Source organism: Pleurodeles waltl, unplaced genomic scaffold, assembly GCF_031143425.1.
Source record: "Pleurodeles waltl isolate 20211129_DDA unplaced genomic scaffold, aPleWal1.hap1.20221129 scaffold_112, whole genome shotgun sequence".
NCBI lineage: Eukaryota > Metazoa > Chordata > Amphibia > Caudata > Salamandridae > Pleurodeles > Pleurodeles waltl.
In genome coordinates this window covers 1,047,307-1,071,264 of record NW_027149819.1, presented here as the reverse complement: position 1 = coordinate 1,071,264, position 23,958 = coordinate 1,047,307, and positions in this window count along the sequence as shown.

The window sequence follows — 23,958 nt, the reverse complement described above, 5'->3', positions numbered from 1 at the left end:
AGACACGCCTCTACACTAATAAGGGATACCTGGGCCCGGTGCAAGGTGTAAGTACCCCTTGGTACTCACTACAAGCCAGTCCAGCCTCCTACAGCCAAGGTTAAGGTGGTCATAAGCTGTATTGACCAAATTAAGAGGAGTTCCTACACCAGACATGATAGAAAAAGGTTTACAGACAGATAAAAGATAGAAAAAGTTTCAGGACTTTTTAAAGAAACAGAAAAAAAACTTTTTCAACTTTTTAGAAACTTTTTGAAAGTTTAGGAGTACTTTTCAGCACTTAGCAGATAGTGTAAGAGAAGAAAAGCAAAACTTTTTGGTTAGGTGTACATACACTGAACTTGTAGGAGACGAGTGAAGCTCCTACAGTACCACTAGTGTCACTTGCACAATGTCATAAGAAAACACAATACACAGATATACTAAAAATAAAGGTACTTTATTTTTATGACAATATGCCAAAGTATCTCAGTGAGTACCCTCAGTATGAGGATAGCAAATATACATAAGATTTATGTACACCATACCAAAAATATGCAGTATAGTATTAGAAAACAGTGCAAACAATGTATAGTTACAATAGGATGCAATGTGGACACATAGGGATAGGGGCAACACAAACCATATACTCCAAAAGTGGAATGCGAACCACGAATGGACTCCAAACCTATGTGACCTTGTAGAGGGTCGCTGGCACTGTAAGAAAACAGTGAGGGTTAGAAAAATAGCCCACCCCAAGACCCTGAAAAGTGAGTGCAAAGTGCACTAAAGTTCCCCAAAGATCACAGGAGTCGTGATAGGGGAATTCTGCAGGAAAGACAAAAACCAGCAATGCAACAATGATGGATTTCCAGATGAGGGTACCTGTCGAACAAAGGGACCCAGTCCAAAAGTTAAGACCAAGTCGAGAGTGGGCAGATGCCCAGGAAATGCCAGCTATGGGTGCAAAGAAGCTGCTACAATGCAGTAGAAGCTGAGGATTCTGAAAGAACGACAAAGGCTAAAAACTTCCCCTTTGGAGGATGGATGTCCCACGTCGTGAAGAGTTGTGCAGAAGTGTTTTCCCGCCGAAAGATTGCAAACAAGCCTTGGTAGCTGCAAATTATGCGGTTAAGGATTTTGGATGCTGCTGTGGCCCAGGAGGGACCAGAATACCGCTAATTGCGTCAGGGGACAGAGAGGGCACCCAGCAAGACAAGGAGCCCTCTCACAAGCAGACAGAACACGCAGAAGTGCTGGAACAGGCCCTACAAAGTGGAGTGAAATGGTGCTCACCCGAAGTTGCACAAGAGAGTCCCACGCCGTCGGAGGACAACTCAGGAGGTCGTGCAATGCAGGTTAGAGTGCTGTGGACCCAGGCTTGGCTGTGCACAAAGGAAATCCTGGAAAAGTGCACAGGAGCCGGAGTAGCGGCAAAAGACGCTGTTCCCAGCAATGCAGTCTAGCGTGGGGAGGCAAGGACTTACCTCCACCAAACTTGGACTGAAGAGTCACTGGACTGTGGGAGTCACTTGGGCAGAGTTGCTGAGTTAAAGGGACCTCGCTCATTGTGCTGAGAGGAGACCCAGAGTACCTGAGATGCAGTTCTTTGGTGCCTGCGGTTGCAGGGGGAAGATTATGTCGACCCACAGGAGATTTCTTCAGAGCTTCTAGTGCAGAGAGGAGGCAGACTACCCCCACAGCATGCACCACCAGGAAAACAGTCGAGAAGGCGGCAGGATCAGCGTTACAGTGTTGCAGTATTCGTCTTCGCTACTTTGTTGCAGTTTTGCAGGCTTCCACCGCGGTCAGCAGTCGATTCTTTGGCGGAAGGTGAAGAGAGAGATGCAGAGGAACTCTGATGAGCTCTTGCATTCGTTATCTAAGGAATTCCCCAAAGCAGAGACCCTAAATAGCCAGAAAAGAGGGTTTGGCTACTTAGGAGAGAGGATAGGCTAGCAACACCTGAAGGAGCCTATCAGAAGGAGTCTCTGACGTCACCTGTTGGCCCTGGCCACTCAGAGTAGTCCAGTGTGCCAGCAGCACCTCTGTTTCCAAGATGGCAGAGGTCTGGAGCACACTGGAGGAGCTCTGGGCACCTCCCAGGGGAGGTGCATGTCAGGGGAGTGGTCACTCCCCTTTCCTTTGTCCAGTTTCGCGCCAGAGCAGGGCAGAGGGGTCCCTGAACCGGTGTAGACTGGCTTATGCAGAAATGGGCACCATCTGTGCCCATGAAAGCATTTCCAGAGGCTGGGGGAGGCTACTCCTCCCCTGCCTTAACACCTTTTTCCAAAGGGAGAGGGTGTAACACCCTCTCTCTGAGGAAGTCCTTTGTTCTGCCTTCCTGGGCCAAGCCTGGCTGGACCCCAGGAGGGCAGAAACCTGTCTGAGGGGTTGGCAGCAGCAGCAGCGGCAGTGAAACCCCTGAAAAGGCAGTTTGGCAGTACCCGGGTCTGTGCTAGAGACCCATGGGATCATGGGATTGTGCCAACTATGCCAGGATGGCATAGAGGGGGCAATTCCATGATCATAGACATGTTACATGGCCATATTCGGAGTTACCATTGTGAAGCTACACATAGGTAGTGACCTATGTGTAGTGCACGAGTGTAATGGTGTCCCTGTAGGAGGCTGGACTGGCTTGTAGTGGGTACCAAGGGGTACTTCCACCTTGCACCAGGCCCAGGTATCCCTTATTAGTGTATAGGGTGTCTAGCAGCTTAGGCTGATAGATAATGGTAGCTTAGCAGAGCAGCTTAGGCTGAACTAGGAGACGTGTGAAGCTACTACAGTACCACAAGTGTCACTTGCACAATATCATAAGAAAACACAATACACAGTTATACTAAAAATAAAGGTACTTTATTTTTATGACAATATGCCAAAGTATCTCAGAGTGTATCCTCAGAGTGAGGATAGCAAATATATACAAGCTATATGTACACAGTACTAAAAATATGCAGTATAGTCTTATAAAACAGTGCAAACAATGTATAGTTACAATAGGATGCAATGGAAGCACATAGGGATAGGGGCAACACAAACCATATACTCCAAAAGTGGAATGCGAACCACGAATGGACCCCAAACCTATGTGACCTTGTAGAGGGTCGCTGGGACTATTAGAAAATAGTGAGGGTTAGAAAAATAGCCCACCCCAAGACCTTGAAAAGTGAGTGCAAAGTGCACTAAAGTTCCCCAAAGGACTTAGAAGTCGTGATAAGGGAATAATGCAGGAAAGACACCAACCAGCAAAGCAACAACAATGGATTTCCAGTCAAGGGAACCTGTGGAACAAGGGGACCAAGTCCAAAAGTCACAAGCAAGTCGGAGATGGGCAGATGCCCAGGAAATGCCAGCTGTGGGTGCAAAGAAGCTTCTACTGGACAGAAGAAGCTGAGGATTCTGCAGGAACGAAAAGGGCTAGAGACTTCCCCTTTTGTGGACGGATCCCTCTCGCCGTGGAGAGTCGTGCAGAAGTGTTTCCCGCCAAAAGAACGCCAACAAGCCTTCCTAGCTGCAAATCGTGCAGTTAGCGTTTTTGGATGGTGCTGTGGCCCAGGAGGGACCAGGATGTCGCAAATTGCGCCAGGAGGTAGAGGGGACGTCGAGCAAGACAAGGAGCCCTCTCAGCAGCAGGTAGCTCCCGGAGAAGTGCCAGAAACAGGCACTACAAGGATGTGTGAAATGGTGCTCACCCGAAGTTACACAAAGGAGTCCCACGTCGCCGGAGACCAACTTAGAAAGTCGTGCAATGCAGGTTAGAGTGCCGTGGACCCAGGCTTGGCTGTGCACAAAGGATTTCTGCCGGAAGTGCACAGGGGCCGGAGTAGCTGCAAAAGTCGTGGTTACCAGCAGTGCAGTCTGGCGTGGGGAGGCAAGGACATACCTCCACCAAACTTGGACTGAAGAGTCACTGAACTGTGGGAGTCACTTGGACAGAGTTGCTGGATTCAAGGGACATCGCTCGTCGTGCTGAGAGGAGACCCAAGGGACCGGTTGTAGGAAAGTACAATCTTGCCTGGCATGTTACCCCCATTTTTCACTGTATATATGTTGTTTTAGTTGTATGTGTCACTGGGACCCTGTTCTCCAGGGCCCCAGTGCTCATAAGTGTGCCTGACTGTGTTACCTGTGTAGTGACTAACTGTCTCACTGAGGCTCTGCTAATCAGAACCTCAGTGGTTATGCTCTCTCATTTCTTTCAAATTGTCACTAACAGGCTAGTGACCAATTTTACCAATTTACATTGGCTTTCTGGAACACCCTTATAATTCCCTAGTATATGGTACTGAGGTACCCAGGGTATTGGGGTTCCAGGAGATCCCTATGGGCTGCAGCATTTCTTTTGCCACCCATTGTAGGAGGCTGGACTGGCTTGTAGTGAGTACCAAGGGGTACTTGCACCTTGCACCAGGCCCAGTTATCCCTTATTAGTGTATAGGGTGTCTAGCAGCTTAGGCTGATAGATAATGGTAGCTTAGCAGAGCAGCTCAGGCTGAACTAGGAGACGTGTGAAGCTACTACAGTACCACTTAGTGTCATATGCACAATATCATAAGAAAACACAATACACAGTTATACTAAAAATAAAGGTACTTTATTTTTATGACAATATGCCAAAGTATCTTAGAGTGTACCCTCAGTGAGAGGATAGGAAATATACACAAGATATATATACACAATAGCAAAAATATGCAGTATAGTCTTAGAAAACAGTGCAAACAATGTATAGTTACAATAGGATGCAATGGGGAAACATAGGGATAGGGGCAACACAAACCATATACTCCAGAAGTGGAATGCGAACCACGAATGGACCCCAAACCTATGTGACCTGGTAGAGGGTCGCTGGGACTATTAGAAAATAGTGAGAGTTAGAAAAATAACCCTCCCCAAGACCCTGAAAAGTGAGTGCAAAGTGCACCAAAGTTCCCCTAAGGACAAAATAGTCGTGTTAGAGGGAGAATGCAAGGAAAACACAAATCAGCAATGCAACAACGATGGATTCCTGTCTGAAGGTACCTGTGGAACAAGGGGACCAAGTCCAAAAGTCACAAGCAGCTCGGAGATGGGCAGATGCCCAAGAAATGCCAGCGGTTGGTGCAAAGAAGCTCTTACTAGGCTGAAGAACTGTGAATACTGCAGGAACGACAAGGGCTAGAGACTTCCACTTTGGAGGATGGATCCCCCACGCGTTGGAGAGTCGTGCAGAAGTGTTTTCCCGCCGGATGGACGCCAACAAGCCTTGCTACACGCAAATCGTGCGTTTGGCGTATTTGGACGCTGCTGGGGCCCAGGAGGGACCAGGAGGTCGCAAGTTGGACCTGCAGAGAGAGGGGACGTCGAGCAAGACAAAGAGCCCTCACTGAGGCAGGTAGCACCCGGAGAAGTGCCAGAAACAGGCACTACAAGGATGCGTGAAACGGTGCTCGCCGAAGTTGCACAAAGGAGTCCCACGTCGCCGGAGACCAACTTAGAAAGTCGTGCAATGCAGGTTAGAGTGCCGTGGACCCAGGCTTGGCTGTGCACAGAAGATTTCCGCCGGAAGTGCACAGGGGCCGGAGAAGCTTGCAAAGTCCCGGTTCCCAGCAATGCAGCCCAGCGAGGTGAGGCAAGGACTTACCTCCACCAAACTTGGGCTGAAGAGTCACTGGACTGTGGGGGTCACTTGGACGGTGTCGCTGGATTCGAGGGACCTCGCTCGTCGTGCTGAGAGGAGACCCAAGGGACCGGAGATGCAGCTTTTTGGTGCCTGCGGTTGCAGGGGGAAGATTCCGTCGACCCACGGGAGATTTCTTCGGAGCTTCTGGTGCAGAGAGGGGGCAGACTACCCCCACAGCATGCACAAGCAGGAAAACAGTCGAGAAGGCGGCAGGATCAGCGTTACAGAGTTGCAGTAGTCGTCTTTGCTACTATGTTGCAGGTTTGCAGGCTTCCAGCGCGGTCAGCGGTCGATTCCTTATCAGAAGGTGAAGAGGGAGATGCAGAGGAACTCGGCTGAGCTCATGCATTCGTTATCTAAAGTTTCCCCAGAGACAGAGACCCTAAATAGCCAGAAAAGAGGGTTTGGCTACCTAGGAGAGAGGAAAGGCTACTAACACCTGAAGGAGCCTATCACAAGGAGTCTCTGACGTCACCTGGTGGCACTGGCCACTCAGAGCAGTCCAGTGTGCCAGCAGCACCTCTGTTTCCAAGATGGCAGAGGTCTGGAGCACACTGGAGGAGCTCTGGACACCTCCCAGGGGAGGTGCAGGTCAGGGGAGTGGTCACTCCCCTTTCCTTTGTCCAGTTTCGCGCCAGAGCAGGGGCTAAGGGGTCCCTGAACCGGTGTAGACTGGCTTATGCAGAATTGGGCACACCTGTGCCCAACAAAGCATTTCCAGAGGCTGGGGGAGGCTACTCCTCCCCTGCCTTCACACCATTTTCCAAAGGGAGAGGGTGTCACACTCTCTCTCAGAGGAAGTTCTTTGTTCTGCCATCCTGGGCCAGGCCTGGCTGGACCCCAGGAGGGCAGCTGCCTGTCTGAGGGGTTGGCAGCAGCAGCAGCTGCAGAGAAACCCCAGGAAGGGCAGTCTGGCAGTACCAGGGTCTGTGCTACAGACCACTGGGATCATGGAATTGTACCAACAATGCCAGGATGGCATAGAGGGGGCAATTCCATGATCATAGACATGTTACATGGCCATATTCGGAGTTACCATGGTGAAGCTACATATAGGTAGTGACCTATATGTAGTGCAAGTGTGTAATGGTGTCCCCGCACTCACAAAGTTCAGTGAATTGGCTCTGAACAATGTGGGGGCACCTTGGCTAGTGCCAGGGTGCCCTCACACTAAGTAACTTTGCACCTAACCTTTACCAGGTAAAGGTTAGACATATAGGTGACTTATAAGTTACTTAAGTGCAGTGTAAAATGGCTGTGAAATAACGTGGACGTTATTTCACTCAGGCTGCAGTGGCAGGCCTGTGTAAGAATTGTCAGAGCTCCCTATGGGTGGCAAAAGAAATGCTGCAGCCCATAGGGATCTCCTGGAACCCCAATACCCTGGGTACCTCAGTACCATATACTAGGGAATTATAAGGGTGTTCCAGTAAGCCAATGTAAATTGGTAAAAATGGTCACTAGCCTGTCAGTGACAATTTGGAAAGAAATGAGAGAGCATAACCACTGAGGTTCTGGTTAGCAGAGCCTCAGTGAGACAGTTAGGCACCACACAGGGAACATACACATGCACACCTATGAGCACTGGGGCCCTGTGTGACAGGGTCCCAGTGACACATACATATAGGCCACAAACCTATGAGCACTGGGGTCCTGACCAGCAGGATCCCAGTGACACATAACAACCATACTGAAAACATGGTGTTTTCACTATGAGCACTGAGGCCTGGCTATCAGGATCCCAGTGAGACAGTGAAAACAGTGACAAACACCCTGACATACACTCACAAACAGGCCAAAAGTGGGGGTAACAAGGCTAGAAAGAGGCTACCTTCTCACACAACCCCCCCCCCAAACGAAGGACAATAAGGCTAACCTTGGCCAGTTGAGACTTTATTGTCTAAGTGGTGATAAGTAGAGAGTAGCTCTGCAATAGACTGGTTACTCCCTTTATCATCCACTATATGGTTACTTCCCTGTGGGGATGTAAACCACCCTGTTTGAAGTTTTTTAGCTAAGCAACAATGTGAAGATGTATTTTCAGAGTTTCTATCAGTAAGTTTTAGTTTAGAGCAGTGGGAATTGTCCACTGAACCTATTTGTAGTGATGGAAATGCCAGACAGGGATGCTGTCTCAGAAAAGCCATAGCTGGGCAAAAACTTTGTCCATCTGGCTGGAAGAGAGAACAGGGATGCTGTTTCTCTTGAGTTGGAGCAGGGCAGGGATGCTGTCCTATGAGCTCCACACTAGGGCAGGGATGCTGTCCTAAGTGTTGTGAGGTAGTGCAGTGTTTCTGCACTAAAGTTTCTCTGGAAGGGTTGGAGGGATGCTCCATGTTAACTAAAATGGTGCTGTTTTTCTCACCAATGTTAGTTATCCCACAGAGAGGTACTTCCACCTCAGGGAGTCCAGCTTTGCCAGCTGATGATTCCCTTAGAACAGGTGCCACCCCAGGAGAGGTTTCTCCCACCACAGGAATAGTATCCTGAATGGTAGGGTGGTTAGGGGATACTGTGATACCCTTTTTACCTGTTGATGGAGAGGGATCCTGAGTTTTCAGGCCTTCTCTCCTTTGCTTTTTCATTTCACTTGAAATGAGAGGGAACAATTCCTCAGGGATGCCCAGCATGGCTGCATGGGCATAAAACTCTACATCAGCCCAACCTGAGGCCTCTAGGTCATTACCTAAGAGACAGTCTACAGGTAAGCTAGGTGATACCACCACCTGCTTAGGGCCAGTAACTCCACCCCAACTAAACTGAATTATAGCTAAGGGAAGAAACTTAGTGGAGTTATGGACATCAATAATCTTATACTGTTGTCCAATGATGGGTTGTTCAGGAGGCACTAGGTTTTCAGTCACCAAAGTGAAACTGGCACCTGTGTCCCTGTAGGCCAAGGCCTCAACACCATTTATTGAAACTGTCTGCCTGTACTTATCCATTGTAAGGGGACAAGCAGCCAGTGTGGCAAGGCCAATGCCACTAGGTGTGACAGAAACTGTCTTGGGACTGATTACATCAGTTTCCACTATGGACCCATAAGTGAACCCAACTACACCCTTTGCTTGACTGTTGCCAGCAGTCCCACCACTAGTACCACTACTGCTAGGGGCACTAGAGCTTGATGTATTAGGCTCAGGGGGTTTACCTGGACAGGACTTATCCCCTGGCCTATGGCCTCTGTTTTTACACACAAAGCACCAAGGCTTTTTAATGTGTGCAGGTTGGGAAGAAGAGGAAGAATTTGTTTTATCCCCACCCTCTGAAGAGTGTTTAAGATTTGAAGTGGGATCTTTGGTTTTACCCTTATCCCCATGCTTATCTTGAGATTTTTCCACATCTTTCTTCTTATTGCCATCTTTGTCACCCCCTGTATGAACTTTTCTGTTCACCCTTGTTCTGACCCATTTGTCTGCCTTCTTTCCCAATTCTTGGGGAGAGGTCAGATCAGAGTCTACCAGGTACTGGTGCAACAAATCAGACACACAATTATTAAGTATATGCTCTCTCAGGATTGTGTTATACAGGCTTTCATAATCAGTAACTTTACTGCCATGTAACCACCCCTCCAAGGCCTTCACTGAATGGTCAATGAAATCAACCCAGTCTTGTGAAGACTCCTTTTTGGTCTCTCTGAACTTTATCCTGTACTGTTCAGTGGTTAAGCCATAACCATCCAGAAGTGCATTCTTAAGAACTTGGAAATTGTTAGCATCATTTTATTTTACAGTAAGGAGCCTATCCCTACCTTTTCCAGTAAATGATAGCCATAGGATAGCAGCCCACTGCTTTTGAGGGACATCCTGTACAGCACAGGCCCTCTCAAGTGCAGCAAACCACTTGTTAATGTCATCCCCCTCCTTGTAAGGGGGAACTATCTTATGCAGATTCCTGGAATCATGCTCTTTTGCAGGATGACTATGGGGAATACTGCTGCTGCCACCATGGGTTTCTAAACCCAACTTCTGTCTTTCCCTCTCTACTTCTAAAGACTGTCTATCCAAATCCAGCTGTTGCTTCTTGAGCTTCAGTCTGGTTTGCTCCACTCTCAATCTATTGAGCTCCCTTTCTAACAATCTGTCATCAGGGTGGGTGGGAGGGACATTTCTAGATACAGAGGTATGATGGGAATGAACAGAAGGAGACCTGTCCCTTACAGAGGGCACCCTAACAGCTTGGCTACCAGTATAATGTGAGAGCACATCATCAGTATGATGTGATTCAACCTCTGTACCAACTATGCTAGACTGTCTAGTAATGGGCTGTAGGAAAGTACCATCTTACCTGGCATGTTACCCCCATTTTTCACTGTATATATGTTGTTTTAGTTGTATGTGTCACTGGGACCCTGGTAACCCAGGGCCCCAGTGCTCATAAGTGTGCCTGTATGTGTTACCTGTGTAGTGACTAACTGTCTCACTGAGGCTCTGCTAATCAGAACCTCAGTGGTTATGCTCTCTCATTTCTTTCCAAATTGTCACTGACAGGCTAGTGACCATTTTTACCAATTTACATTGGCTTACTGGAACACCCTTATAATCCCCTAGTATATGGTACTGAGGTACCCAGGGTATTGGGGTTCCAGGAGATCCCTATGGGCTGCAGCATTTCTTTTGCCACCCATAGGGAGCTCTGACAATTCTTACACAGGCCTGCCACTGCAGCCTGAGTGAAATAACGTCCACGTTATTTCACAGCCATTTTACACTGCACTTAAGTAACTTATAAGTCACCTATATGTCTAACCTTTACCTGGTAAAGGTTAGGTGCAAAGTTACTTAGTGTGAGGGCACCCTGGCACTAGCCAAGGTGCCCCCACATTGTTCAGAGCCAATTCACTGAACTTTGTGAGTGCGGGGACACCATTACACGCGTGCACTACATATAGGTCACTACCTATATGTAGCTTCACCATGGTAACTCCGAATATGGCCATGTAACATGTCTATGATCATGGAATTGCCCCCTCTATGCCATCCTGGCATTGTTGGGACAACTCCATGATCCCAGTGGTCTGTAGCACAGACCCTGGTACTGCCAGACTGCCCTTCCTGGGGTTTCTCTGCAGCTGCTGCTGCTGCCAACCCCTCAGACAGGCAGCTGCCCTCCTGGGGTCCAGCCAGGCCTGGCCCAGGATGGCAGAACAAAGAACTTCCTCTGAGAGAGGGTGTGACACCCTCTCCCTTTGGAAAATGGTGTGAAGGCAGGGGAGGAGTAGCCTCCCCCAGCCTCTGGAAATGCTTTGTTGGGCACAGAGGTGCCCAATTCTGCATAAGCCAGTCTACACCGGTTCAGGGACCCCTTAACCCCTGCTCTGGCGCGAAACTGGACAAAGGAAAGGGGAGTGACCACTCCCCTGACCTGCACCTCCCCTGGGAGGTGTCCAGAGCCCCTCCAGTGTGCTCCAGACCTCTGCCATCTTGGAAACAGAGGTGCTGCTGGCACACTGGACTGCTCTGAGTGGCCAGTGCCACCAGGTGACGTCAGAGACTCCTTGTGATAGGCTCCTTCAGGTGTTAGTAGCCTTTCCTCTCTCCTAGGTAGCCAAACCCTCTTTTCTGGCTATTTAGGGTCTCTGTCTCTGGGGAAACTTTAGATAACGAATGCATGAGCTCAGCCGAGTTCCTCTGCATCTCCCTCTTCACCTTCAGATAAGGAATCGACCGCTGACCGCGCTGGAAGCCTGCAAACCTGCAACATAGTAGCAAAGACGACTACTGCAACTCTGTAACGCTGATCCTGCCGCCTTCTCGACTGTTTTCCTGCTTGTGCATGCTGTGGGGGTAGCCTGCCTCCTCTCTGCACCAGAAGCTCCGAAGAAATCTCCCGTGGGTCGACGGAATCTTCCCCCTGCAACCGCAGGCACCAAAAAGCTGCATCTCCGGTCCCTTGGGTCTCCTCTCAGCACGACGAGCGAGGTCCCTCGAATCCAGCGACACCGTCCAAGTGACCCCCACAGTCCAGTGACTCTTCAGCCCAAGTTTGGTGGAGGTAAGTCCTTGCCTCACCTCGCTGGGCTGCATTGCTGGGAACCGCGACTTTGCAAGCTTCTCCGGCCCCTGTGCACTTCCGGCGGAAATCCTTCGTGCACAGCCAAGCCTGGGTCCACGGCACTCTAACCTGCATTGCACGACTTTCTAAGTTGGTCTCCGGCGACGTGGGACTCCTTTGTGCAACTTCGGCGAGCACCGTTTCACGCATCCTCGTAGTGCCTGTTTCTGGCACTTCTCCGGGTGCTACCTGCTTCAGTGAGGGCTCCTTGTCTTGCTCGACGTCCCCTCTCTCTGCAGGTCCAATTTGCGACCTCCTGGTCCCTCCTGGGCCCCAGCAGCGTCCAAAAACGCCAAACGCACGATTTGCGTGTAGCAAGGCTTGTTGGCGTCCATCCGGCGGGAAAACACTTCTGCACGACTCTCCAAGGCGTGGGGGATCCATCCTCCAAAGGGGAAGTCTCTAGCCCTTGTCGTTCCTGCAGTATTCACAGTTCTTCAGCCTAGTAAGAGCTTCTTTGCACCAACCGCTGGCATTTCTTGGGCATCTGCCCATCTCCGAGCTGCTTGTGACTTTTGGACTTGGTCCCCTTGTTCCACAGGTACCTTCAGACAGGAATCCATCGTTGTTGCATTGCTGATTTGTGTTTTCCTTGCATTCTCCCTCTAACACGACTATTTTGTCCTTAGGGGAACTTTGGTGCACTTTGCACTCACTTTTCAGGGTCTTGGGGTGGGTTATTTTGCTAACTCTCACTATTTTCTAATAGTCCCAGCGACCCTCTACAAGGTCACATAGGTTTGGGGTCCATTCGTGGTTCGCATTCCACTTCTGGAGTATATGGTTTGTGTTGCCCCTATCCCTATGTTTCCCCATTGCATCCTATTGTAACTATACATTGTTTGCACTGTTTTCTAAGACTATACTGCATATTTTTCCTATTGTGTATATATATCTTGTGTATATTTCCTATCCTCTCACTGAGGGTACACTCTAAGATACTTTGGCATATTGTCATAAAAATAAAGTACCTTTATTTTTAGTATAACTGTGTATTGTGTTTTCTTATGATATTGTGCATATGACACTAAGTGGTACTGTAGTAGCTTCACACGTCTCCTAGTTCAGCCTGAGCTGCTTTGCTAAGCTACCATTATCTATCAGCCTAAGCTGCTAGACACCCTATACACTAATAAGGGATAACTGGGCCTGGTGCAAGGTGCAAGTACCCCTTGGTACTCACTACAAGCCAGTCCAGCCTCCTACATTGGTTGTGCAGTGGTGGGATAAGTGCTTTGAGACTACTTACCACTCTTGTCATTGTACTTTTCATAAGAGAAAAATATACAAAACAAGGTCAGTGTATATACACATAGCCAAAAAGTTTTGCATTTCCTCTTTTCACTCTTTTCTAAGTGCTGAAAAGTACTTCTAAACTTTCAAAAAGTTCTTAAAAGTTTAAAAAGTTTTTTTCTGTCTTTCCAAAAAGTTCTGAAAACTTTTTTCTCTTTGTCTATCACTTTAACTCTCTCTAAAAAATGTCTGGCACAGGCCAAAAAGTTGAACTGTCCAAACTTGCATATGATCACCTTAGCTGGAAAGGAGCAAGGAGTCTCTGCATAGAGAGAGGTTTGAGTGTAGGGAAGAATCCTTCTTTAGAACTGTTAATTAATATGCTTAGAGTACAGGATAAGGCCATAAGTGCCCAATCTGTAGAAAAAGTAGCTAATGGTTCTCAATCTGATCCAGGGACTCCCCCAGGAAAAGGTTCAGGAAAGAAACTTCTCAGCCTGCCCATTACTAGACAGTCTAGCATAGTTGGTACAGAGGTTGAATCACATCATACTGATGATGTGCTCTCACATTATACTGGTAGCCAAGCTGTTAGGGTGCCCTCTGTAAGGGACAGGTCTCCTTCTGTTCATTCCCATCATACCTCTGTATCTAGAAATGTCCCTCCCACCCACCCTGATGACAGATTGTTGGAAAGGGAGCTCAATAGATTGAGAGTGGAGCAAACCAGACTGAAGCTCAAGAAGCAACAGCTGGATTTGGATAGACAGTCTTTAGAAATAGAGAGGGAAAGACAGAAAATGGGTTTAGATACCCATGGTGGCAGCAGCAGTATTCCCCATAGTCATCCTGCAAAAGAGCATGATTCCAGGAATCTGCATAAGATAGTTCCCCCTTACAAGGAGGGGGATGACATTAACAAGTGGTTTGCTGCACTTGAGAGGGCCTGTGCTGTACAGGATGTCCCTCAAAGGCAGTGGGCTGCTATCCTATGGCTATCATTTACTGGAAAAGGTAGGGATAGGCTCCTTACTGTAAAAGAAAATGATGCTAACAATTTCCAAGTTCTTAAGAATGCACTCCTGGATGGTTATGGCTTAACCACTGAACAGTACAGGATCAAGTTCAGAGATACCAAAAAGGAGTCTTCACAAGACTGGGTTGATTTCATTGACCAGGCAGTGAAGGCCTTGGAGGGGTGGTTACATGGCAGTAAAGTTACTGATTATGACAGCCTGTATAACTTAATCCTGAGAGAGCATATTCTTAATAATTGTGTGTCTGATTTGTTGCACCAGTACTTGGTGGACTCTGATCTGACCTCTCCCCAAGAATTGGGAAAGAAGGCAGACAAATGGGTCAGAACAAGAGTGAACAGAAAAGTTCATACAGGGGGTGACAAAGATGGCAACAAAAAGAAGGATGGTAAGTCTTCTGACAAGGGTGGGGACAAATCTAAAAATGAGTCTTCATCAGGCCCACAAAAACACTCTGGTGGGGGTGGTGGGCCCAAACCTTCCTCTAATCAGAACAAGGAAAGGAAACCATGGTGCTATTTATGTAAGATAAAAGGCCATTGGACAACAGATCCCAGTTGTCCAAAGAAAGGCACCACAGCTCCTACCACTACAACCCCTACTGCTACACCTAGTGTCCCTACTAATAGCAGTGGTGGTGGGAGCAAACCTACTAATAGCCAATCCAAGGGAGTAGCTGGGCTCACTTTTGGTAATTTAGTTGGGGTTGGTCTGATTAGGGAGACCACAGAGGCTACTTTAGTCTCTGAAGGGGCTATTGACTTAGCCACTTTGGTTGCCTGCCCCCATAACTTGGAGAAGTACAAGCAACTAACCCTAATAAATGGTGTTGAGGTCCAGGCCTACAGGGACACAGGTGCCAGTGTCACAATGGTGATTGAGAAACTGGTGCACCCTGAACAACACATACTTGGACACCAGTACCAAGTAACCGATGCTCACAACATAACACAAAGCCACCCCATGGCTGTTGTAAATCTCAACTGGGGGGGGGTATCTGGTCCAAAGAAAGTTGTGGTAGCTTCAGATTTACCTGTAGACTGTCTATTAGGGAACGATTTGGAGACATCAGCTTGGTCAGATGTGGAGTTGGAGGCCCATGCAGCAATGCTGGGCATCCCAGGGCATATTTTTGCTTTGACAAGGGCTCAGGCCAAAAAGCAAAAAGGACAGGGAAGCTTGGATCCTGGAACAATGGACCAAGTGCTCCCTAAAGCTAGGGCTAGTAGAAGCAAACCACTTCCTACTATCCCTCCCTCTACAGTGGATTCTACTTCTGAGGAAGAAGAATTCCCTCCCTGTGCAGAACCTACACCAGAGGAGCTGGAAGCAGACACTGCTGAGCTTTTGGGTGAAGGGGGGCCTGCCAGAGAGGAGCTGAGTGTGGCACAGCAAACCTGTCCCACATTAGAGGGTCTCAGACAGCAAGCTGTCAAACAGGCTAATGGGGATGTCAGTGACTCACACAGAGTTTACTGGGAGGACAACCTCTTGTACACTGAGCAAAGGGATCCTAAACCTGGAGCTGCCAGGAGATTAGTGATTCCTCAGGAGTACAGAAAGTTCCTCCTAACACTGGCACATGACATTCCCTTAGCTGGGCACCTGGGTCAAATGAAAACTTGGGACAGATTGGTACCACTGTTTCATTGGCCTAGGATGTCTGAGGACACAAAAGAATTTTGTAAGTCCTGTGAAACCTGTCAAGCCAGTGGCAAGACAGGTGGCACTCCAAAGGCACCCCTTATCCCACTGCCTGTGGTTGGGGTTCCCTTTGAAAGGGTAGGGGTTGACATAGTTGGCCCCCTTGACCCTCCTACTGCTTCAGGCAATAGGTTTATCTTGGTGGTAGTGGACCATGCCACAAGATATCCTGAAGCTATTCCTTTAAGGACCACTACAGCTCCTGCAGTGGCAAAGGCCCTCCTGGGAATATTTTCCAGGGTGGGCTTCCCAAAGGAAGTAGTATCAGACAGAGGAAGCAATTTCATGTCTGCATACTTAAAGGCCATGTGGAAGGAGTGTGGTGTAACTTACAAGTTCACAACACCCTATCATCCACAAACAAATGGACTGGTGGAGAGATTTAATAAAACTCTCAAAGGCATGATTATGGGACTCCCTGAAAAACTCCGCAGGAGATGGGATATCCTTCTACCATGCCTCCTTTTTGCCTACAGGGAGGTACCCCAGAAAGGAGTGGGCTTCAGCCCCTTTGAACTTCTTTTTGGACACCCTGTTAGGGGTCCACTCACACTTGTAAAGGAGGGTTGGGAACAACCTTTAAAAGCTCCTAAGCAGGATATTGTGGACTATGTACTTGGCCTCAGATCAAGGATGGCTGAGTACATGAAAAAGGCCAGTAAAAACCTTCAGGCCAGCCAAGAGCTCCAGAAGCAATGGCATGATCAGAAGGCTGTTTTGGTTCAGTACCAACCAGGGCAGAAAGTGTGGGTCTTGGAGCCTGTGGCCCCAAGAGCACTCCAAGATAAATGGAGTGGTCCACACACAATTGTTGAAAAGAAGGGTGAAGTCACCTACTTGGTTGACTTAGGCACTGCCAGGAGTCCCCTTAGGGTGCTCCATGTCAACCGCCTGAAACCCTACTATGACAGGGCTGATCTCACCCTGCTCATGGCAACAGATGAGGGACAGGAAGAAGACAGTGATCCTCTACCTGATCTCTTCTCTTCCACAGAACAAGATGCTCTTGTGGAAGGGGTAGTTTTGGCTGATTGTCTTACTGCTGAGCAGAAAGATATTTGCATAAATCTCCTAGGACAATTTTCAGAACTCTTCTCCATTGTGCCAGGCACCACTTCTTGGTGTGAGCACACTATAGATACTGGAGACAGTTTACCTGTCAAAAGTAAGATCTATAGGCAGCCTGACCATGTCAGGGACTGCATAAAGCAAGAAGTTCAGAAGATGTTGGAACTAGGAGTGGTTGAGCACTCTGACAGTCCATGGGCTTCTCCTGTGGTACTGGTACCAAAACCCAATTCTAAAGATGGAAAGAAGGAAATGAGGTTTTGTGTAGACTATAGAGGTCTCAACTTGGTAACCAAAACAGATGCTCACCCTATACCCAGGGCAGATGAGCTAATAGATACACTGGCATCTGCCAAGTATCTAAGCACTTTTGATTTAACTGCAGGGTATTGGCAGATCAAAATGTCAGAAGATGCTAAACCTAAGACTGCATTTTCTACCATTGGAGGACATTACCAGTTTACTGTAATGCCTTTTGGTTTGAAAAATGCACCTGCCACTTTTCAGAGGTTGGTGAACACAGTCCTGCAAGGGCTGGAAGCTTTCAGTGCAGCATATTTGGATGATATAGCTGTCTTTAGCTCCAGCTGGGATGATCACCTGGTCCACCTTTGGAAAGTTTTGGAGGCCCTGCAAAAGGCAGGCCTCACTATCAAGGCTTCAAAGTGCCAGATAGGGCAGGGTAAAGTGGTTTATCTGGGACACCTTGTTGGTGGGGAACAGATTGCACCACTTCAGGGGAAAATCCAAACTATTATTGATTGGATTCCCCCTACCACTCAGACTCAGGTGAGAGCCTTCCTAGGCCTCACTGGGTATTACAGGAGGTTCATTAAGAACTATGGCTCCATCGCAGCCCCTCTTAATGACCTCACATCCAAGAAAATGCCTAAAAAGGTATTATGGACAGCAAACTGTCAGAAAGCTTTTGAGGAGCTGAAGCAGGCCATGTGCTCTGCACCTGTCCTGAAAAGCCCTTGTTACTCTAAAAAATTCTATGTCCAAACTGATGCATCTGAATTAGGAGTAGGGGCAGTCCTATCACAACTTAATTCTGAGGGCCAGGATCAACCTGTTGCTTTTATTAGTAGAAGGTTGACCCCTAGAGAAAAGCGTTGGTCTGCCATTGAGAGGGAGGCCTTTGCTGTGGTCTGGGCTCTGAAGAAGTTGAGGCCATACCTGTTTGGCACTCACTTCATTGTTCAGACAGACCACAAACCTCTACTTTGGCTAAAACAAATGAAAGGTGAAAATCCTAAATTGTTGAGGTGGTCCATATCCCTACAGGGAATGGACTATACAGTGGAACATAGACCTGGGAGTAGCCACTCCAATGCAGATGGACTCTCCAGATATTTCCACTTAGACAATGAAGACTCATCAGGTAATGGCTAGTCTTATTGTCCTTCGTTTGGGGGGGGTTGTGTAGGAAAGTACCATCTTACCTGGCATGTTACCCCCATTTTTCACTGTATATATGTTGTTTTAGTTGTATGTGTCACTGGGACCCTGGTAACCCAGGGCCCCAGTGCTCATAAGTGTGCCTGTATGTGTTACCTGTGTAGTGACTAACTGTCTCACTGAGGCTCTGCTAATCAGAACCTCAGTGGTTATGCTCTCTCATTTCTTTCCAAATTGTCACTGACAGGCTAGTGACCATTTTTACCAATTTACATTGGCTTACTGGAACACCCTTATAATCCCCTAGTATATGGTACTGAGGTACCCAGGGTATTGGGGTTCCAGGAGATCCCTATGGGCTGCAGCATTTCTTTTGCCACCCATAGGGAGCTCTGACAATTCTTACACAGGCCTGCCACTGCAGCCTGAGTGAAATAACGTCCACGTTATTTCACAGCCATTTTACACTGCACTTAAGTAACTTATAAGTCACCTATATGTCTAACCTTTACCTGGTAAAGGTTAGGTGCAAAGTTACTTAGTGTGAGGGCACCCTGGCACTAGCCAAGGTGCCCCCACATTGTTCAGAGCCAATTCACTGAACTTTGTGAGTGCGGGGACACCATTACACGCGTGCACTACATATAGGTCACTACCTATATGTAGCTTCACCATGGTAACTCCGAATATGGCCATGTAACATGTCTATGATCATGGAATTGCCCCCTCTATGCCATCCTGGCATTGTTGGGACAACTCCATGATCCCAGTGGTCTGTAGCACAGACCCTGGTACTGCCAGACTGCCCTTCCTGGGGTTTCTCTGCAGCTGCTGCTGCTGCCAACCCCTCAGACAGGCAGCTGCCCTCCTGGGGTCCAGCCAGGCCTGGCCCAGGATGGCAGAACAAAGAACTTCCTCTGAGAGAGGGTGTGACACCCTCTCCCTTTGGAAAATGGTGTGAAGGCAGGGGAGGAGTAGCCTCCCCCAGCCTCTGGAAATGCTTTGTTGGGCACAGAGGTGCCCAATTCTGCATAAGCCAGTCTACACCGGTTCAGGGACCCCTTAACCCCTGCTCTGGCGCGAAACTGGACAAAGGAAAGGGGAGTGACCACTCCCCTGACCTGCACCTCCCCTGGGAGGTGTCCAGAGCCCCTCCAGTGTGCTCCAGACCTCTGCCATCTTGGAAACAGAGGTGCTGCTGGCACACTGGACTGCTCTGAGTGGCCAGTGCCACCAGGTGACGTCAGAGACTCCTTGTGATAGGCTCCTTCAGGTGTTAGTAGCCTTTCCTCTCTCCTAGGTAGCCAAACCCTCTTTTCTGGCTATTTAGGGTCTCTGTCTCTGGGGAAACTTTAGATAACGAATGCATGAGCTCAGCCGAGTTCCTCTGCATCTCCCTCTTCACCTTCAGATAAGGAATCGACCGCTGACCGCGCTGGAAGCCTGCAAACCTGCAACATAGTAGCAAAGACGACTACTGCAACTCTGTAACGCTGATCCTGCCGCCTTCTCGACTGTTTTCCTGCTTGTGCATGCTGTGGGGGTAGCCTGCCTCCTCTCTGCACCAGAAGCTCCGAAGAAATCTCCCGTGGGTCGACGGAATCTTCCCCCTGCAACCGCAGGCACCAAAAAGCTGCATCTCCGGTCCCTTGGGTCTCCTCTCAGCACGACGAGCGAGGTCCCTCGAATCCAGCGACACCGTCCAAGTGACCCCCACAGTCCAGTGACTCTTCAGCCCAAGTTTGGTGGAGGTAAGTCCTTGCCTCACCTCGCTGGGCTGCATTGCTGGGAACCGCGACTTTGCAAGCTTCTCCGGCCCCTGTGCACTTCCGGCGGAAATCCTTCGTGCACAGCCAAGCCTGGGTCCACGGCACTCTAACCTGCATTGCACGACTTTCTAAGTTGGTCTCCGGCGACGTGGGACTCCTTTGTGCAACTTCGGCGAGCACCGTTTCACGCATCCTCGTAGTGCCTGTTTCTGGCACTTCTCCGGGTGCTACCTGCTTCAGTGAGGGCTCCTTGTCTTGCTCGACGTCCCCTCTCTCTGCAGGTCCAATTTGCGACCTCCTGGTCCCTCCTGGGCCCCAGCAGCGTCCAAAAACGCCAAACGCACGATTTGCGTGTAGCAAGGCTTGTTGGCGTCCATCCGGCGGGAAAACACTTCTGCACGACTCTCCAAGGCGTGGGGGATCCATCCTCCAAAGGGGAAGTCTCTAGCCCTTGTCGTTCCTGCAGTATTCACAGTTCTTCAGCCTAGTAAGAGCTTCTTTGCACCAACCGCTGGCATTTCTTGGGCATCTGCCCATCTCCGAGCTGCTTGTGACTTTTGGACTTGGTCCCCTTGTTCCACAGGTACCTTCAGACAGGAATCCATCGTTGTTGCATTGCTGATTTGTGTTTTCCTTGCATTCTCCCTCTAACACGACTATTTTGTCCTTAGGGGAACTTTGGTGCACTTTGCACTCACTTTTCAGGGTCTTGGGGTGGGTTATTTTGCTAACTCTCACTATTTTCTAATAGTCCCAGCGACCCTCTACAAGGTCACATAGGTTTGGGGTCCATTCGTGGTTCGCATTCCACTTCTGGAGTATATGGTTTGTGTTGCCCCTATCCCTATGTTTCCCCATTGCATCCTATTGTAACTATACATTGTTTGCACTGTTTTCTAAGACTATACTGCATATTTTTCCTATTGTGTATATATATCTTGTGTATATTTCCTATCCTCTCACTGAGGGTACACTCTAAGATACTTTGGCATATTGTCATAAAAATAAAGTACCTTTATTTTTAGTATAACTGTGTATTGTGTTTTCTTATGATATTGTGCATATGACACTAAGTGGTACTGTAGTAGCTTCACACGTCTCCTAGTTCAGCCTGAGCTGCTTTGCTAAGCTACCATTATCTATCAGCCTAAGCTGCTAGACACCCTATACACTAATAAGGGATAACTGGGCCTGGTGCAAGGTGCAAGTACCCCTTGGTACTCACTACAAGCCAGTCCAGCCTCCTACATGGGCAGGCTGAGAAGTTTCTTTCCTGAACCTTTTCCTGGGGGAGTCCCTGGATCAGATTGAGAACCATTAGCTACTTTTTCTACAGATTGGGCACTTATGGCCTTATCCTGTACTCTAAGCATATTAATTAACAGTTCTAAGGAAGGATTCTTCCCTACACTCAAACCTCTCTCTATGCAGAGACTCCTTGCTCCTTTCCAGCTAAGGTGATCATATGCAAGTTTGGACAGTTCAACTTTTTGGCCTGTGCCAGACATTTTTAGAGAGAGTTAAAGTGATAGACAAAGAGAAAAAAGTTTTCAGAACTTTTTGGAAAGACAGAAAAAACTTTTTAAACTTTTAAGAACTTTTTGAAAGTTTAGAAGTACTTTTCAGCACTTAGAAAAGAGTGAAAAGAGGAAATGCAAAACTTTTTGTCTATGTGTATATACACTGACCTTGTTTTGTATATTTTTCTCTTATGAAAAGTACAAATGACAAGAGTGGTAAGTAGTCTCAATCACTTATCCCACCACTGCACAACCAATGAAGGAGGCTGGACTGGCTTGTAGTGAGTACCAAGGGGTACTTGCACCTTGCACCAGGCCCAGTTATCCCTTATTAGTGTATAGGGTGTCTAGCAGCTTAGGCTGATAGATAATGGTAGCTTAGCAGAGCAGCTCAGGCTGAACTAGGAGACGTGTGAAGCTACTACAGTACCACTTAGTGTCATATGCACAATATCATAAGAAAACACAATACACAGTTATACTAAAAATAAAGGTACTTTATTTTTATGACAATATGCCAAAGTATCTTAGAGTGTACCCTCAGTGAGAGGATAGGAAATATACACAAGATATATATACACAATAGCAAAAATATGCAGTATAGTCTTAGAAAACAGTGCAAACAATGTATAGTTACAATAGGATGCAATGGGGAAACATAGGGATAGGGGCAACACAAACCATATACTCCAGAAGTGGAATGCGAACCACGAATGGACCCCAAACCTATGTGACCTGGTAGAGGGTCGCTGGGACTATTAGAAAATAGTGAGAGTTAGAAAAATAACCCTCCCCAAGACCCTGAAAAGTGAGTGCAAAGTGCACCAAAGTTCCCCTAAGGACAAAATAGTCGTGTTAGAGGGAGAATGCAAGGAAAACACAAATCAGCAATGCAACAACGATGGATTCCTGTCTGAAGGTACCTGTGGAACAAGGGGACCAAGTCCAAAAGTCACAAGCAGCTCGGAGATGGGCAGATGCCCAAGAAATGCCAGCAGTTGGTGCAAAGAAGCTCTTACTAGGCTGAAGAACTGTGAATACTGCAGGAACGACAAGGGCTAGAGACTTCCCCTTTGGAGGATGGATCCCCCACGCCTTGGAGAGTCGTGCAGAAGTGTTTTCCCGCCGGATGGACTCCAACAAGCCTTGCTACACGCAAATCGTGCGTTTGGCGTATTTGGACGCTGCTGGGGCCCAGGAGGGACCAGGAGGTCGCAAGTTGGACCTGCAGAGAGAGGGGACGTCGAGCAAGACAAAGAGCCCTCACTGAGGCAGGTAGCACCCGGAGAAGTGCCAGAAACAGGCACTACGAGGATGCGTGAAACGGTGCTCGCCGAAGTTGCACAAAGGCGTCCCACGTCGCCGGAGACCAACTTAGAAAGTCGTGCAATGCAGGTTAGAGTGCCGTGGACCCAGGCTTGGCTGTGCACAGAAGATTTCCGCCGGAAGTGCACAGGGGCCGGAGAAGCTTGCAAAGTCGCGGTTCCCAGCAATGCAGCCCAGCGAGGTGAGGCAAGGACTTACCTCCACCAAACTTGGGCTGAAGAGTCACTGGACTGTGGGGGTCACTTGGACGGTGTCGCTGGATTCGAGGGACCTCGCTCGTCGTGCTGAGAGGAGAACCAAGGGACCGGAGATGCAGCTTTTTGGTGCCTGCGGTTGCAGGGGGAAGATTCCGTCGACCCACGGGAGATTTCTTCGGAGCTTCTGGTGCAGAGAGGGGGCAGACTACCCCCACAGCATGCACAAGCAGGAAAACAGTCGAGAAGGCGGCAGGATCAGCGTTACAGAGTTGCAGTAGTCGTCTTTGCTACTATGTTGCAGGTTTGCAGGCTTCCAGCGCGGTCAGCGGTCGATTCCTTATCAGAAGGTGAAGAGGGAGATGCAGAGGAACTCGGCTGAGCTCATGCATTCGTTATCTAAAGTTTCCCCAGAGACAGAGACCCTAAATAGCCAGAAAAGAGGGTTTGGCTACCTAGGAGAGAGGAAAGGCTACTAACACCTGAAGGAGCCTATCACAAGGAGTCTCTGACGTCACCTGGTGGCACTGGCCACTCAGAGCAGTCCAGTGTGCCAGCAGCACCTCTGTTTCCAAGATGGCAGAGGTCTGGAGCACACTGGAGGAGCTCTGGACACCTCCCAGGGGAGGTGCAGGTCAGGGGAGTGGTCACTCCCCTTTCCTTTGTCCAGTTTCGCGCCAGAGCAGGGGCTAAGGGGTCCCTGAACCGGTGTAGACTGGCTTATGCAGAATTGTGCACACCTGTGCCCAACAAAGCATTTCCAGAGGCTGGGGGAGGCTACTCCTCCCCTGCCTTCACACCATTTTCCAAAGGGAGAGGGTGTCACACTCTCTCTCAGAGGAAGTTCTTTGTTCTGCCATCCTGGGCCAGGCCTGGCTGGACCCCAGGAGGGCAGCTGCCTGTCTGAGGGGTTGGCAGCAGCAGCAGCTGCAGAGAAACCCCAGGAAGGGCAGTCTGGCAGTACCAGGGTCTGTGCTACAGACCACTGGGATCATGGAATTGTACCAA